General features: G+C 41.4%; 1 protein-coding gene across 1 annotated transcript in view; it reads right to left on the bottom strand.

Moving 5' to 3' along the window:
• The window catches only part of Sp3 (Sp3 transcription factor), a 63,800-nt gene that overhangs the window by 49,728 nt on the left and 7,772 nt on the right, over positions 1 to 6,300 (bottom strand). The gene's annotated exons all lie outside the window — the stretch shown is intronic.

The following is a 6,300-nucleotide window of genomic DNA, read 5'->3' as shown; positions in this document are numbered from 1 at the left end:
AGCCCCGGGGTTCTGTCGCGGCCGCTGCTGCTACTGAGCAAAGCAGATCCGCCCCACGGGCCCGGGGGGAGGGCGCTGGTATTGGGGGAGACACCCCCTCCGAGGCTGGAGGAGGATTTTCTCCCTCACACTTTCAGCTCTTGGATTCTCAATGGAGCCATCTCGTTCCCATCCCCCTAGGCCCCAGGTTTCCATAGTCTCCCACTTCCACATACCCAGGAGGCAAACGATTTAAAGCCATAAAAGAAATCTGGTCACCTTACATGTGGGAAGAGACCTTTAGTTCTGGCCAGTGGCACCAAGACAGAGACTTAAAAGTATATTTTATTTTATATGGAGTAGGTATATGTTTAAAGACACATAGTTCCTTCATTTCAAAAAGCCAGTTTGTTGCACACAACATTGTTTCTTGCTTCATCATCTTGGTACCAAGGCAGGTGTTACCTCCTAAAAAAATGTTATTAACAATTGCCAACATTTTAAAACAATGAATCTCACTGAAGTTCTCTCCACTCTCCGACCATTTATAGACGCTCTAATTTTAAATCTTGATTTACTTAATTGGATTAGGTTAACTGGCCTTTCCTCCTTGGGTTCCTTGATAACTTGTCATCCTGGGGGGAAATGCTCAAGTTTTATATGTGTGCTCTGCCAGACATCTCTAGGTGTGATTACCACGAAGAGGTTAAATTCAAGAAATGGAAACTGTCCTCAAAAGTCAGTGTCCAATTATTGTGATGATTCTTTTGTGTAATAAATGAGGTTGTGCTGGGAGAATGAGGTTGTGAAGTCCAAGCACTTGAACTAGATTTGTGTGTACTAACTAAAAAAAAATTAAAAAAATCTTTTACTAGAGACTGAGTTTACATCTCAGTTCCAAAACACTTATATTTATACTTGCCACCTATGTTCATAGAATAGGGTACTTGCCTCCTAATTGTACAAAGATCAGATTTCCGAGGAATTAACTGAAAGCCACATACGGGATACATACAAATGCAAGACAATTCTGAGTTCAAAAACATGATTTATCTCTTCTAATACTTACTCCCTTTGGTCTCAAATTTAAGTAGAAGAATCACTTAGAAAGCTGACTAGTACAAATGGTGTGCTATTTTACACTTACATTTTTAAGGGAAAATTAAAAGAATAAGCTTGTGGTGGAACAGAAAGATGGGTTTCTTCAAGAGCAGGACAGATGGAAACAAGTAGGAAATAGGAACTCACTATCTTTACCTGCATATGTTGGATGCGGGGTAGCTTTTAACCTTAAAGGGGTATTGACATTTTTGGGTATTTTTCTAGGAGTAAGAATATGCTTCGTGGGTCTAAGTCTGTGTCCCTTTTGCAAAGGGTTAATCTAGTCACCATAAAGGGCAAAGTACTTAATCACAAGAATTGAATTCATAGGCTGGGGATTTAGCTCTCTGCCACCACCTGCCTTGCAAGCGCAAGGTCGGGAGTTCAATCCCTGCTACCAAAAAAAAAAAAATTCATCTCTTAATTGATGCCAATTAACAAATGACAGGAGAGATTTCTCTCTCTCTCTTCCTTCCTTTCTTTTTCATCCATAGACCATCTGAAGCACTTCTGGTCAGGTGTGACACATGCCTGTAATCCCAGCACTTGGGAGGCTGAGGCAGGATTGCCACGAGTTCATGGCCAGCCTGGGCTACAAAATGAGTTCAAGGCCAGCCTGAACTACAAAGCAAGACCCTGTCTCAAAAAAAAAAAAAAAACAACACATAACCTTTCTGGAAAAGACAAAATAACATAGCTGAATTCTGCTTTTGATGCCACACTCTTAAATGACACAGATAGCAAAAACATTACTACAATCCCATTCAGAGAACTTCCTCAAATCACACTTGAAAGACTCACTGCCAATGAGAATGTTACAATGGCTGGAAATGCAAGTAGTTTCTCACTTACTGCAGTACTCTACTCAAATCATGAGATATAGCTTAATTGAAAATACTTATTTTCTTACTAGAAAATTGTCTTAATGTCTCATACTTCTATATTTCCATGGCAATCTCCAAGGTGCCTAAGAAAGAAGCATTGCTGAATATTTGTATGTCCTCCTTTCCCGGATGATTTGAAGGCACTCACATACAGAGATGTCGATGTGACTTTATTTTTTTATTTTTGGTAATTTTTCTTAATACTATGGAAATCTGATAAACTTTGAAAGTCCTTAAAGTCTAGGCACCAACTGAGTTGGAGTCTGTTTTCTTCTCTACAAAGAGATGAGGACACTAAACACAACTTAATGTTCATTTGCAAGAGCCTATTCATTCGGTATTAAAAACCAGTTCCCTGGGCCACACCCAGAGGACTGTGCCCTTTGCTCCACAGCCCCTACTTCCTCTGATTCTGTGTCAGTCCCACCAATCAACATCATCTTCTCAAAGATCGTTTTAAATGATGCATCTATCCATTATCTGAAAAGATAAAGAAGACACACTAGGGGCTAGGAATGTAGCTGGGTAGGAGAGCAAGAGCTTAGCATGTGTAAGGCCCTAGGTTCAATCGCCAGCACTTAAAAAGAGGACACAATGAAGGGAACAAAAGCAGTACATAAAGCAAGTCTTCCTCAAAATGTGAGCTTCTTGTGTCAGAGATCATATATTTTGAATGCATTAAACACTGCCTGGGTGTTGTCAATGTTTACTATTAGACCGAAACATTGTCAAGACAAAATCTTATGGGGAGATGAAAATAAAAGCTTTAATTAATAATACTGTATGGTAAGATTTATGTGACCTTATAATAGTTCACCTCTTTCAAGATCAAGTTCCTCAAATGAGTTAGGCCCTAATTTTCATTCAAGCTGCACATCATGGATATTACCATCCTACAGAAGAGACTAATGTCCTTATAACTTTAGAAATCTCTCATTATGCACTGCATACATGCACTGATAAAAAAATTTTTAGGGCAGGGGATTTAGCTCAGTGGTTCTACTGCCTGCCTTGCAAGCACAAGGTCCTGAGTTTGATCCGCAGTGCCAAAACAAAACAAAAATTTTTATCTGGGCATGGTGGTGCATACCTGTAGATCCAGTACTCTAGGAGGATCAGGCAGGGAGATTGCAAGTTCAAGCCCCCAGCCTGGGCAGCTTGGCAAGACCCTATTTCAAAATAAAAAGGGCTTGGAATGAAGCTCAGTGGGAAGGCTCTGGTTCAATCCCCATATTGGGGTGGGGGGTGGGTAAGAAAACGTGTTCTCTTTATTCAGGCAATTGAGATTCCTTGGTGTTCTGAAATTTCTATGTATCCACAACACTCCTAAGTTGATGTGCTATCCTGGGACTGTAGTCCATTGACATTAAATTTCTAAGTTAAGGGCAGTTTTCTGAGGAAAGGTAGTTTATGTATTTCTACCTTAATAACTGTCTTAGAAGAATACAGAAGGCTAGAAAGTCTTTTGTTTGTAAGTTAGCAAATTTCAGAGATGGGTTTACTTAAATCAATAATAACCTAACACTAAAATATGATCTCCTTAAATGATGACCACAACCTTCAGTTCCAGTGTATTCACACAACTTCGTGATTCACCCTCTGTCGTAATAGAATTTTTTTTCCTTGAATCATAATCCAGGCAGTGCATCAGCTAAGCCACCAGAGAGCCAGCCATAATCCAAGGCCTCACTAGAGAACACCGGTAGCAGTGGGTAAAGAAGGATGTGTCAGGGAGATGGGATAAGACTTCTAAAATATTGAAGATAGTTTTTATCTGCTTTGAAGGAATAGCATTTCTCTAATTTCCCTTAATAGTGCCAAAATGCTACATTGTATCATCATTTTATTTCAACCCAAGAGCGAGAGAAAAAAACCACAGTTTTAGACACATGTATATCTCTGACCATTTTGTGTTGTGTAACAATGTGCTTGTAGCTCATGCTTTGCAAACAAAGGTGTATTTGGCTCACATCTGGGAGACTGAAGTCCAGGCCTGGTCAGCCTTATCTTCTCAGCCACCGGTGAGGACCTCCCTGCTGATCACATCATGGTGGAAAAGAGGGAGCCGGCTGCTGCCCAAGAGAACGCCTGGCAAGACAGAAGCCAGGTGCAGGGGCCGGCCTCTACCTTTCTGTGACATTCACTATTAAGGAAATGTCAGGGGTCCCTGAATAACTACATCTCACCCAAAGGTGATGCCCAGGACTTGAGCACCTCCCTCCAGGCCCCGCCTCTTACAAGTCCTGCCTGTCCACAGCGCTGTCCTGGAAATCAGGCTCCGGGCTATGCATCTTTGTGGGACCCTTACACCAGAGTCAATATGTGTAACACACACACACACACACACACACACACACACAGAGTCAGAACTGGTAGCACACACCCATAATCCCAGCACTCTGGAAGACTGAGGCAGGAGGATCAAAAGTTCTAGCCCAGTCTGGGTGCTCAGCAAGATCGTGTCTCAAAATTAAAAAATGGAGGAATGTGTTGGGGATGAAGTTCAGGGCAAAGTATGTAGTTCAATCCCGCTACTGCTACTACAAAAACAGGTACATATATACATATAGACATAGTATAATGCACATAAATTAATAAATGGTGAGGGAGTCATGAAATTATATTTAAAATAAATGTGATAACTATCATGAATAAATCTCAATACCAATATTAAGTAAAAAAGATAGTGACAGAAGGATAAATAGTATATAAAGCTTTAAAATGTGACATTATATTCTATACCAAATATGAAAACAAGTGTGTATCGTAACACTACATTATCTTATTTTATCCCATCCCTCAAGCTCCCTAACACTACGTTATCTTGCATGGGAATGATAAATGCTAGATTTAAAATGGCCATCTTCGACCAGGCATGGTGGCACACACCTGTAATCCAGCACTTGGGAGGGTGAGGCAAGAGGGTCACTACAAATTCTAGGCCAGCCTGGGTTCCATACTGAGTTCAAGGCAGCCTGAACTACATGGCAAGACCCTGACTCAAAAATAAATAAGCAAAGTGGCCATTATCAAGCCAGATTGGTGGCACATCCCTGGGCAGTTGGGTGACTTAGTAAGACCTTGTCTCATAAAATGGGCTGAGGAAGCAGTTCAGGGTGAAGGGTGTAAGTACTGCAAACATGAATAAATAAAAAGCAGTGATCACCCTTGGTATGAAGAGCAGAATCGTGTTTTTTTGGGGGGAGTATTTTGAGATAAAGTCTCACTATGTAGTTTAGGCTGGCCTTGAATTCATTGTGTAGCCCAAGCTGGCCTCAAACTCATAGTGATCCTCCTGCCTCAGCCTCCCAAGTACTACGATTACAGGTGTACACCACCATACCTGGCTCAGAATGGTGTTTTAGTAGGTTTCCCAGGGACTCTGTATTGCAAAGTTGTTTGTTTGTTTGTCCCATACCCCACCCCCCCACCCCCAAACAGGATCAAACTCAGGACCTTCCACTTTGCAGGCAGGTGTGGCACCACTGAGCTAAATCTCCAACCCCTTACAAGTTTTACTTAAATTGTTATTATTATTACTAAACATTATTATTACAATTTTCTCTATGCTACTTCTTTGCCTGAAATATTACAAAATCTTTTTTTAAAATTGTTGGCTATGGTGGCACAGGCCTGTAATACCAGCTATTTAGGAGGCTGAGTCAGGAGGATCACAAATTCAAGATCTGCCTGGGCAATTCAGAAAGACCTTGTCTGAGAGTAAATAAAATTTTTCTAAAAGCAATAGATTACTGAGGATGTAACTCAGTACTCCCTGGGCTCAAATCCCTGCATTGACTGATAAACAGACGAGCAAATGAAGGAATAAGAGGCACAGCAAAGCAAGTTTGCCTGGACAGCTGGTTGCCTAGGAAGGGAAAGAATGACTCAGTGTGACCAGGCATTTCAGCTTTAGTAGGTGGAAAGATGAACTGAAATGAGGAATATCAAGATCGGCCAGGGCCAGGTGGACAACCATGAATGTGCTTTTAGATGGGTTGCGTTAGAGGTGCCCACAGGACAGCCTGAGATGACCAGCACACTTGTAAATGTGAATCTACAGCTAGAAAGAGAAGCCTTTGCCATCTTGGCAGGCCTAGGCGCTTTACAGTCAAATTCAGTCAAGTCTCCCTATCTTTAGAAAGCCTCCATGCTGAGTTGCTTCTAGTACTTGTTTTCTTCCTTTTCTTGTCCAAGGTCTCCATGATGTCCCACGGCCTTCCTAATTAAATTCTATGCCCGGTTTCAGCATGTGACACTGCAAACGTCTCCCCCCTAAGACACTCTCCTTCCTTAAGCCTCATCTGCTTGCTTGCTTGCTTTTTTTTTTTTTTTT

The sequence above is a fragment of the Fukomys damarensis genome, unplaced genomic scaffold, assembly GCF_012274545.1.
Source record: "Fukomys damarensis isolate Sample0158 unplaced genomic scaffold, DMR_v1.0_HiC HiC_scaffold_26, whole genome shotgun sequence".
Taxonomy (NCBI): domain Eukaryota; kingdom Metazoa; phylum Chordata; class Mammalia; order Rodentia; family Bathyergidae; genus Fukomys; species Fukomys damarensis.
Note: the sequence above shows the minus strand (reverse complement) of the source record. Positions and strands in the feature narration are given on the sequence as shown.